At 39.0% G+C, this 12,690-nt stretch overlaps 1 protein-coding gene across 7 annotated transcripts in view; it reads right to left on the bottom strand.

Annotated features, from left to right (window-relative positions):
- Window positions 1–12,690, bottom strand: part of ATP10D (ATPase phospholipid transporting 10D (putative)) — a 145,802-nt gene that overhangs the window by 83,817 nt on the left and 49,295 nt on the right. The gene's annotated exons all lie outside the window — the stretch shown is intronic.

Genomic DNA, 12,690 nt, shown 5'->3' with positions numbered 1-12,690 from the left:
GCAAGCATACTGGAGTGTGTTGCCATTTCCTTTTCCAGGGGATCTTCCCGATGCAGGGATTGAACCTCTGTTTCCTGCATCTCCTGCACTGGCAGGCGGATTCTTTACTGCTTGAGCCACCTGGGAAACCCCATTAACACCCCTAACTATCATTTAATAGAAATACTGGTTAAAACAGTTCTGAATTGGCTATAGCTGATCCCTAGAAAGGAAAATAAGAATTTTTAACCCTTTTTGAAAGTGCAGGTTTTCATTCTATATATTCAATTCTTTTTAAAAGAAAGGCACATTAATTGAGGTTGATTTGCCTTAAATCTCTTGCTTTGTGCTAAAGTTTTACCAAAGTTTTTACAGCTTTTCATAAAAAATGGCATGAATTGGATTCCACAAAGCGTTTTCCTTAAGAGTAGAATAGTAAGTTTGTATCATAGAAAACCATGTAACTAGTTAAGCAGCATTTCGCATCCAATGATTCCAACAAGGTCTTAAAAAGATCTGTCTCATTTCCTTATTGTCTCCCATGTATCTGTAAAGAACTAGTATTTGTCATAAAAAGGCACTTATTTTAAAGTAAAGATTTATTTTCTATTATGGAGCTAAATACTCAAATTTGTTGTCAAGAAGCTTAGGAGATAGCTATATTCTAAAAGCTATATGGAGGGAGGAGCCAAGATGGCGGAGGAGTAGGACGGGGAGAACACTTTCTCCCCCACAAATTCATCAAAAGAGCATTTAAACGTCGAGTAAATTCCACAAAACAACTTCTGAATGTCGGCAGAGGACATCAGGCACCCAGAAAAGCAACCCAACTCTTCGAAAGGAGGTAGGAAAAAATATTAAAGACAAAAAAAAAGAGACAAAAGAGGGAGGGACGGAGCTCCGTCCCCGGAAGGGAATCTTAAAAAGAGAGAAGTTTCCAAACACCAGGAAACCTTCTCACTGCCGAATCTGTGCCGAGCTTTGGAAGCACAGAGGGCAACATAACAGGGAGAAAAATAAATAAACAATTAAAACTCGCAGATTGCGAGCCCTACGGTAACTCCCCCAGCGGAGAAGCAGCACAGACGCCTGCATCCGCCATTAGCAAGCGGGGGCTGGGCAGGGAGGCGCGGTGCGGGCTGCATCGCTGAGAGTAAGAATCTGACCTGAATACCCTGAGCGCTATCTGAGCGAAATAATTTGGGTTAGCAAACCAGACTGTGGGATACCTACCACGCGAAAAGCCAGTCCTAACCTAAAACCGTCAGGCCCGCGCACGGAACAAAGGACTGAACAGAGATAGCCGGCTGCAGACCTTCCCCCTCCGGTGACAGGCAGCCAGAGCCGGAAGGGGGCAATCGCAGCCCCAGAGAGACATTATCTATAAAACTGTAAGCGGGCTTCTTTGCTAACTAAAACTTCTTGGGGGTCTGGACGGTCAACATCTGCCTGAGAAGGTGCGCCGGTGTTACAACCAGAAAACCGAGTGGCAGCGAGGCGGTAAGTCGCAGCATTGGCGCTCGCCAAACACCTCATCACCTGAGCTGCTCGGACCTGGGAAGAGCACAAAACGCAGGCCCAACTGAGTCTGCGCCTCTGAGGACTACCCGAGTGCCTGAACCTGAGCGGCTTGGACCTGGGAGGTGCATGCAGCCCAGGGCCAGCCTCGGATTGTTCCCGGCGGAACAACCTAGAGTCCGAGCAGTGTGGACAGGGAGGCTACACGCGCCGTGAGCGGGGGCAGACCCAGGGTGGCTGAGGCACTGTGAGCCCACGCCAGTGTTATTTGTTTGCAGCATTCCTCCCTCCCTCCCCACAGCGCGACTGAACAAGTAAGCCTAAAAAAAAAAAAAAAAGTGTCCTCCACCGTCCCCTTTGTGTCAGGGTGGAAACCAGATACTGAAGAGACTAGCAAACAGAAGAAGATATAACAGAGGGAAACGCCTTGGAAGCTACAGGCAATAGACCAAAACCCTGTGGTTACTACGGACTACATAGGAAGGGGCCTATAGATCGTGAGAAATATAAGTCTGACCAAGGAACTAGCCAAAAATGAACTGAACACACAACACCACCAAGAAAGTCCTAGATATATTTTTATTATTTTTATGATCATTCTTTCTTTTTTTTTAATTAAAAAAAATTTTTTTAAGTCCTCTATTGTTCCTTTAATTTTCACTTTTATAACCTATTACTTTGCAAAAAAAAAAAAAAAAAGACCCTATTTTTTTCTTCTTCAGCAAACTTCATATGTATATATTTTATAATTTTTTGACCTTGTTTTTTTTTTTTTTTTTTTTTCTTTTTTTCTTTTCTTTAACATTGTATTTTTGAAATTCTAAACTCTACTCTAGATTTTTAATTTTTGCTTTTCGGTATTTGTTATCAATTTTGTACCTATAGTTTATTTTTATATAATTTCTGTGACTTCTTTTTTTCTTCTTCTTTGTTTCTTTCTCTTCTTCTTCTATATAACATTGTATATCTGAATAATATCAATTTTGTACCTGTATTTTCTTTATAATTTTTGTGACATTGTTTGTTTTCATTTGTCTGTTTTCTCTCTTTATTTTTCTTCTTCTTCTTCTTCTTCTTCTTTTTTTTTTTTTTTTACCGTTGTATTTTTGAAATTCCAAACTCTACTCTAGATTTTTAATTTTTGCTTTTTGGTATTAGTTATCAATTTTGTACCTGTACTTTCTTTACAATTTTCGCGACCTTGTTTGTTTTTATTTGTTCGTTTTTTCTCTCTTTCTTTTCCTTCTTCTTTTCTTTAACATTGTATTTTTGAAATTCCAAACTCTACTCTAGATTTTTAATTCTTGCTTTTATGTATTTGTTATCAATTTTGTACCTTTAAGAACCCAATCTTCAGGACCCATTTTTCACTAGGGAGCAAGAATACTGGCTTGACTGCTCTCTCTCCCTTTAGACTCTCCTTTTTCTCCACCAGGTCGCCTGTGTCTCCTCCCTAACCCCTCTACTCTACCCAACTCTATGAATTTCTGTGTGTTCCAGACGGTGGAGAACACTTAGGGAACTGATTACTGGCTGGATCTGTCTCCCTCCTTTTCATTCCCCCCTTTTATCCTTCTGGCCACCTCTGTCACCTTCCTCCTTCTTCTCTTCTCTGTATGACTCCGTGAACATCTCTGAGTGGTCTGGTTGGGGAGTGCACATAAGGAAGTGACTACTGGCTACCCTACTCTCTCCATTATTGATTCACCTCATCTCATTTGGGTCACCTCTAACTCCCTCCTCCCTCTTCTCTTCTCCATGTAACCCTGTGAACCTCTCTGAGTGACCCTCATCGTAGAGAAACTTTTCATCTTTAATGTAGACGTTTTATCAATGGTGCTGTATAGAAGGAGAAGTTTTGAAACTACTGTAAAAATAAGACCGATAACCAGAAGCAGGAGACTTAAGTCCAAACCCTGACTCCAGGGAACTCCTGACTCCAAGGAACATTAATTGACAGGAGCTCATCAAATGCCTCCATACCGACACTGAAACCAAGCACCACACAAGGGCCAATAAGTCCCAGGGCAAGACATACCAAGCAAATTCTCCAGCAACAAAGGAACACAGCCCTGAGCTTCAAGATACAGGCTGCCCAAAGTCACCCCAAAACTATAGACATCTCATAACTCACTACTGGACATTTCATTGCACTCCAGAGAGAAGAAATACAGCTCCACCCACCAGAACACCGACACAAGCTTCCCTAACCAGGAAACCTTGACAAGCCACCTGTACAAACCCACACACAGTGAGGAAACGCCACAATAAAGAGAACTCCACAAACTGCCAGAATACATAAAGGACACCCCAAACTCAGCAATTTAAACAAGATGAAGAGACAGAGGAATACTCAGCAGATAAAGGAACAGGATAAATGCCCACCAAACCAAACAAAAGAGGAAGAGATAGGGAATCTACCTGATAAAGAATTCCGAATAATGATAGTGAAATTGATCCAAAATCTTGAAACTAAAATGGAATCACAGATAAATAGCCTGGAGACAAGGATTGAGAAGATGCTAGAAAGGTTTAACAAGGACCTGGAAGAAATAAAAAAAAGTCAATATATAATGAATAATGCAGTAAATGAAATTAAAAACACTCTGGAGGCAACAAATAGTAGATTAACAGAGGCAGAAGATAGGATTAGTGAATTAGAAGATAGAATGGTAGAAATAAATGAATCAGAGAGGATAAAAGAAAAACGAATTAAAAGAAATGAGGACAATCTCAGAGACCTCCAGGACAATATTAAACGCTACAACATTCGAATAATAGGGGTTCCAGAAGAAGAAGACAAAAAGAAAGACCATGAGAAAATACTTGAGGAGATAATAGTTGAAAACTTCCCTAAAATGGGGAAGGAAATAATCACCCAAGTCCAAGAATCCCAGAGAGTCCCAAACAGGATAAACCCAAGGAGAAACACCCCAAGACACATATTAATCAAATTAACAAAGATCAAACACAAAGAACAAATATTAAAAGCAGCAAGGGAAAAACAACAAATAACACACAAGGGAATTCCCATAAGGATAACAGCTGATCTTTCAATAGAAACTCTTCAAGCCAGGAGGGAATGGCAAGACATACTTAAAATGATGAAAGAAAATAACCTACAGCCCAGATTATTGTACCCAGCAAGGATCTCATTCAAGTATGAAGGAGAAATCAAAAGCTTTTCAGACAAGCAAAAGCTGAGAGAATTCTGCACCACCAAACCAGCTCTCCAACAAATACTAAAGGATATTCTCTAGACAAGAAACACAAAAACGGTGTATAAACTCGAACCCAAAACAATAAAGTAAATGGCAACGGGATCATACTTATCAGTAATTACCTTAAACGTAAATGGGTTGAATGCCCCAACCAAAAGACAAAGACTGGCTGAATGGATACAAAAACAAGACCCCTACATATGTTGTCTACAGGAGACCCACCTCAAAACAGGGGACACATACAGACTGAAAGTGAAGGGCTGGAAAAAGATTTTCCATGCAAATAGGGACCAAAAGAAAGCAGGAGTAGCAATACTCATATCAGATAAAATAGACTTTAAAACAAAGGCTGTGAAAAGAGACAAAGAAGGTCACTACATAATGATCAAAGGATCAATCCAAGAAGAAGATATAACAATTATAAATATATATGCACCCAACACGGGAGCACCACAGTACGTAAGACAAATGCTAACAAGTATGAAAGGAGAAATTAACAATAACACAATAATAGTGGGAGACTTTAATACCCCACTCACACCTATGGATAGATCAACTAAACAGAAAATTAACAAGGAAACACAAACTTTAAATGATACAATAGACCAGTTAGACCTAATTGATATATATAGGACATTTCATCCCAAAACAATGAATTTCACCTTTTTCTCAAGCGCACATGGAACCTTCTCCAGGATAGATCACATCCTGGGCCATAAAGCTAGCCTTGGTAAATTCAAAAAAATAGAAATCATCCCAAGCATTTTTTCTGACCACAATGCAGTAAGATTAGATCTCAATTACAGGAGAAAAACTATTAAAAATTCCAACATATGGAGGCTGAACAACACGCTGCTGAATAACCAACAAATCACAGAAGAAATCAAAAAAGAAATCAAAATTTGCATAGAAACGAATGAAAATGAAAACACAATAACCCAAAACCTGTGGGACACGGTAAAAGCAGTCCTAAGGGGAAAGTTCATAGCAATACAGGCACACCTCAAGAAACAAGAAAAAAGTCAAATAAATAACCTAACTCTACACCTAAAGCAACTAGAAAAGGAAGAAATGAAGAACCCCAGGGTTAGTAGAAGGAAAGAAATCTTAAAAATTAGAGCAGAAATAAATGCAAAAGAAACAAAAGAGACCATAGCAAAAATCAACAAAACCAAAAGCTGGTTCTTTGAAAGGATAAATAAAATTGACAAACCATTAGCCAGACTCATCAAGAAACAAAGGGAGAAAAATCAAATCAACAAAATTAGAAACGAAAATGGAGAGATCACAACAGACAACACAGAAATACAAAGGATCATAAGAGACTACTATCAACAATTATATGCCAATAAAATGGACAACGTGGAAGAAATGGACAAATTCTTAGAAAAGTACAACTTTCCAAAACTAGACCAGGAAGAAATAGAAAATCTTAACAGACCCATCACAAGCATGGAAATTGAAACTGTAATCAAAAATCTTCCAGCAAACAAAAGCCCTGGTCCAGATGGCTTCACAGCTGAATTCTACCAAAAATTTAGAGAAGAGCTGACACCTATCCTGCTCAAACTCTTCCAAAAAATTGCAGAGGAAGGTAAACTTCCAAACTCATTCTATGAGGCCACCATCACCCTAATACCAAAACCTGACAAAGATGCCACAAAAAAAGAAAACTACAGGCCAATATCACTGATGAACATAGATGCAAAAATCCTTAACAAAATTCTAGCAATCAGAATCCAACAACACATTAAAAAGATCATACACCATGATCAAGTGGGCTTTATCCCAGGGATGCAAGGATTCTTCAATATCCGCAAATCAATCAATGTAATACACCACATTAACAAATTGAAAAACAAAAACCATATGATTATCTCAATAGATGCAGAGAAAGCCTTTGACAAAATTCAACATCCATTTATGATAAAAACTCTCCAGAAAGCAGGAATAGAAGGAACATACCTCAACATAATAAAAGCTATATATGACAAACCCACAGCAAACATTATCCTCAATGGTGAAAAATTGAAAGCATTTCCTCTAAAGTCAGGAACAAGACAAGGGTGCCCACTTTCACCATTACTATTCAACATAGTTTTGGAAGTTTTAGCCACAGCAATCAGAGCAGAAAAAGAAATAAAAGGAATCCAAATTGGAAAAGAAGAAGTAAAACTCTCACTATTTGCAGATGACATGATCCTCTACATAGAAAACCCTAAAGATTCCACCAGAAAATTACTAGAAATAATCAATGACTATAGTAAAGTTGCAGGATATAAAATCAACACACAGAAATCCCTTGCATTCCTATACACTAATAATGAGAAAACAGAGAGAGAAATTAAGGAAACAATTCCATTCACCATTGCAACGGAAAGAATAAAATACTTAGGAATATATCTACCTAAAGAAACTAAAGACCTATATATAAAAAACTATAAAACACTGGTGAAAGAAATCAAAGAGGACACTAATAGATGGAGAAATATACCATGTTCATGGATTGGAAGAATCAATATAGTGAAAATGAGTATACTACCCAAAGCAATTTATAGATTCAACGCAATCCCTATCAAGTTACCAACAGTATTCTTCACAGAGCTGGAACAAATAATTTCACAATTTGTATGGAAAAACAAAAAACCTCGAATAGCCAAAGCAATCTTGAGAAAGAAGAATGGAACTGGAGGAATCAACCTACCTGACTTCAGGCTCTACTACAAAGCCACAGTTATCAAAACAGTATGGTACTGGCACAAAGACAGATATATAGATCAATGGAATAAAATAGAAAGCCCAGAGATAAATCCACGCACATATGGACACCTTATCTTTGACAAAGGAGGCAAGAATATACAATGGATTAAAGACAATCTCTTTAACAAGTGGTGCTGGGAAATCTGGTCAACCACGTGTAAAAGAATGAAACTAGACCACTTTCTAACACCATACACAAAAATAAACTCAAAATGGATTAAAGATCTAAATGTAAGACCAGAAACTATAAAACTCCTAGAGGAGAACATAGGCAAAACACTCTCTGACATACATCACAGCAGGATCCTCTATGACCCACCTCCCAGAATATTGGACATAAAAGCAAAAATAAACAAATGGGACCTAATTAACCTTAAAAGCTTCTGCACATCAAAGGAAACTATTAGCAAGGTGAAAAGACAGCCTTCAGAATGGGAGAAAATAATAGCAAATGAAGCAACTGACAAACAACTAATCTCAAAAATATACAAGCAACTCCTACAGCTCAACTCCAGAAAAATAAATGACCCAATCAAAAAATGGGCCAAAGAACTAAATAGACATTTCTCCAAAGAAGACATACAGATGGCTAACAAACACATGAAAAGATGCTCAACATCACTCATTATCAGAGAAATGCAAATCAAAACCACTATGAGATACCATTTCACACCAGTCAGAATGGCTGCGATCCAAAAGTCTACAAATAATAAGTGCTGGAGAGGGTGTGGAGAAAAGGGAACCCTCTTACACTGTTGGTGGGAATGCAAACTAGTACAGCCACTATGGAGAACAGTGTGGAGATTCCTTAAAAAACTGGAAATAGAACTGCCTTATGATCCAGCAATCCCACTGCTGGGCATACACACTGAGGAAACCAGAAGGGAAAGAGACACGTGTACCCCAATGTTCATCGCAGCACTGTTTATAATAGCCAGGACATGGAAGCAACCTAGATGCCCATCAGCAGATGAATGGATAAGCAAGCTGTGGTACATATACACAATGGAGTATTACTCAGCCATTAAAAAGAATACATTTGAATCAGTTCTAATGAGGTGGATGAAACTGGAGCCTATTATACAGAGTGAAGTAAGCCAGAAGGAAAAACAGAAATACAGTATACTAACGCATATATATGGAATTTAGAAAGATGGTAACAATAACCTGGTGTACGAGACAGCAAAAGAGACGCTGATGTATGGAAGAGTCTTATGGACTCTGTGGGAGAGGGAGAGGGTGGGAAGATTTGGGAGAGTGACATTGAAACATGTAGAATATCATGCGGGAAACGAGTTGCCAGTCCAGGTTCGATGCGGGATACTGGATGCTTGGGGCTGGAGCACTGGGACGACCCAGAGGGATGGTGTGGGGAGGGAGGAGGGAGGAGGGTTCAGGATGGGGAACACATGTATGCCTGTGGCGGATTCATTTTGATATTTGGCAAAACTAATACAATTATGTAAAGTTTAAAAATAAAATAAAATTTAAAAAAAAAAGTGAAAAAAAAAAAAAAAACAAAACAAAACAAAAAAAAAATAAAAGCTATATGACCTATATATTAAAAATGAATGCATCATATTAAATAGAAATGCTACATGAAGCCAACACTTACATACTTCTGCTACACAGAATTATACTGTTATTTCAAGAAATAATTCATCCAAAGGGCTACCTAAGAAGAATATTTTCAGGATATAGTCTCCCAAAATACCTTATGTACAAAGTTGAATCCAACTAAAAGAATTCCTTAATTACCTAAAGAGTTTGTTAGTTTACCACGAAAGATAAATCAATGCTTTGCTTTAACAGTTTTTCTTTAGTGTTTGAATATATCAGTTTACTCTTCCATGGAAGGAAGAAACAGAAGACCCAAAAGGTAGGCAGGAATCACATTTTGAAGGTTCAGTCCTACTGCCATTCCTAGAAATAAGGATTTTCATTTCATAAAAACAAACAAACAAACAAAAAACTGGAAAATCACTAAAGGTTCATAGAAGAGTATGATCCTATTTCTACTTGCTCAATCCTGCTGCAGAGTAATGGATGGACTGTTGGGTGGCAGGCTGGTTAGAAATAGGAATGGCAAGAAACCAATGGAAAGATACTGAAATAATTCAGGGAAGGGATAAAGATGATTACAATCAAGACAGTAGCAAAAAGGATGGATAAAATGAGATTAAATCAAGATAATATTTGGGTAACAGAGACAAGTATTCTGACTTATTATACACAAAAAAGTTATCAAGGATGATGCTGTGGTTTCAAACCTTCATGGTGAATGGTCTTTTTTACCATGTCCCAGGTTTTAGAAGTAACTGGATGCATCATGGGGAAGATAATAAATCTAGTTTGAAAAGTTTTACGTAGGATATAAAATTGAAGAGGTCCAGCATTTTGAGGATTTTGATCAGAAGTTCACAAGTAGAAATATAGTACCTACAACTCCTAGGCACAGAGAGAGCAATTGACACCAGGCAAGGAGATCCAACCAGTCCATTCTGAAGGAGATCAGCCCTGGGTGTTCTTTGGAAGGAATGATGCTAAAGCTGAAACTCCAGTACTTTGGCCACCTCAGGCAAAGAGTTGACTCATTGGAAAAGACTCCGATGCTGGGAGGAACTGGGGGCAGGAGGAGAAGGGGACGACAGAGGATGAGATGGCTGGATGGCATCACCGACTCGATGGACGTGAGTTTGAGTGAACTCTGGGAGCTGGTGATGGACAGGGAGGCCTGGCGTGATGCAATTCATGGGGTCGCAAAGAGTCAGACACGACTGAGTGACTGAACTGAACTGGACTGAAGGATATGGGATTCCTTAGGGAAAGAAACTTCAAGGTGATAGGGAAGTGAAGTAAGATTCAAGAGGAAATGTTGGAGAAATCAAGAAAGCAGGAAATTTCAAAATATTTACACTGTTTACAACAGCTAGAACATGGTAGCAAGCTAGATGTCCATCAACAGATGAATGGATATATACAATGGAATGTTACTCAGCTATAAAAAGGAACAATCTGAGTCAGTTCTAATGAGATGGAAGGAACCTAGAGCCTGTTATACAGAGTGAAGTCAGAAAAATAAAGATAAATGTTGTATACTAATGTATATATATGGAATCTAGAAAGCTGATACTGATGAAATTATTTGCAGAACAGCAGTGGAGACACAGATATAGAGAACAGATTTATGGACATGGTGGGTGGGGGAGGGAGAAAGGAGAGGGTGGGAGGTATGGAGAGAGGAACATGGAAACTTACATTACCGTATGTGAAATAGATAGCCAACGGGAACTTGCTGTATGACTCAGGGAACTCAAACAGGTACTCTGTAACAACCTAGAGAGGTGGGATGGGGACGAAGATGGGGGGGCGGAGGGGACATATGTATACCTATGGCTGATTCATGTTGATGTCTGGAAGAAACCAACAAAATTCTGTAAAGCAATTATCCTTCAATTAAAAATAAAAGTTTTTTAAAAAGGGAGTCATCAGAGTAACAAAAGCCACAAAGGGATCACGTCTGTGGTATGTGGTTATTAGGATGTCTGCTATTAAGTAGGGAGTATGAAATTGTTGACATGGAGAGTAAAGAAGAAAGTGAGACCTTCAGTGGGTTAAGGCATGATTAGAAGTTGACGGAGGAGTCTACTTCATCAAGTTTAGGTCTGAAAGGAATAAAGGGTGAAAGTAGCCACTGCAAGGGAAGGGAAGGCAAAGGGCAGTAAGGATGAAAGAACCGGGCAAGAAAAAAAAGAGAGAACTGGACACACACACAGCATGCAAGGAAGAAGCCCATGGAGAAGGCAAGGCAGGGGAGAGGAGAGAGAATGGACAGTGTTGGTTGAAGCTATCGAGAAGTAACAAGGAATGGAATTAAGAACACAGATGAAAGGACTACTATTACAAGGAAGGGAGTTACTGCTTCATGTAAAGTCAGAAGAAAGCAGGTGAAGATGACATAAGAAGGAACTGAGATACCTGGTTCATGCTTAATGACCTCTACTTTTTCTATGAAGAAAGGTATAAGAAAAGTTGCTGAGGATTTGTGAAAGTAGGGAGAGAAGACAGACTTGAATACTAAGGTTAAGGATTTTATTTTTCTTTCAAACCTAGTAAACAGAATTCTTCTAAGGACAAGTTTATTTACTCTCCACTCTACACTGGAACAAAATCCAAATGAGGTTAATTTTACAACTGAATTAACTTCACTATTCCCGATTTGGAGTTCATACTAGATTTTAAAAAGTGGCTAATGTCCCCAATAGCTGGCTGTGTGTGTGCTTAGTCACTCAGTGGTACCCGATTATCTGAGGCCTCATGGACTGGAGCCCATCAGGCTCTTCTGTCCATGGGATTTTCCAGGCAAGAATACTGGTGTACGTTACCATTTCCTCTTCCAGGGGATCTTCCCAACCCAGGGACTGAACCTGTGTATCCTGTATTGGCAGGCAGATTCTTTACCACTGAGCCATACTGATCTTAATTTATGCCAGTTACCATGTTAGATGCTAAGAATACAAAAGTGATTAAATTACGGTCATTACCCTAGAAAGCTATAGTCAAAATGTGAAAAAGAACCACAAACAGCAATTTTATAAGATAGGTATGCTCAGGCTCTTTTGGAAGCAAATAGCTGGGACATTGACCTCTGGAGGAGGCGCGTCTTGCAGGATGATCTAGAGTCATGTGAAGAAAGTGGGGCAGTATAACTGTCAAGAGTGACAGTAGAGGCATAATGCCACAGGGTATGGGTGTGTACGATGTTTTAAAACTGCAAGCTAAGCAACAATGTACATTGCCAATCTTAACTAGCTTTGAGAATCTATCAATGTGGTAGACTCTAAATGAGGTTGTATTTCCTTCTTGGACATAGAACTAAAACTAGCAGAAACTTTCTTCTTCCCTCACAGCCTAAATATACAGCCAGAATTTCCTGCATCTACTTGTTATTTGTTGCTTCCGTATTACTCTCACCATTTAGGATATAGCACTTATAATCCATCCTTCAGGTAAACTCAATCAGCTCAGTTCATTCGCTCAGTCATGTCCAACTCTTTTCGACCCCATGGACTGCAACATGCCAGGACTCCCTATCCATCACCAGCTCCTGGAAGTTTACTCAAACTCATGTCCATTGAGTCAGTGATACCTTCCAACCATCTCATCCTCTGTCGTCCGTTCTCCTCCTGCCTTCAATCTTTCCCAGCATCAG

Source organism: Bos indicus, chromosome 6, assembly GCF_029378745.1.
Source record: "Bos indicus isolate NIAB-ARS_2022 breed Sahiwal x Tharparkar chromosome 6, NIAB-ARS_B.indTharparkar_mat_pri_1.0, whole genome shotgun sequence".
Classification (NCBI taxonomy): Eukaryota; Metazoa; Chordata; class Mammalia; order Artiodactyla; family Bovidae; genus Bos; species Bos indicus.
This window is presented reverse-complemented; position numbering and strand designations above follow the sequence as displayed.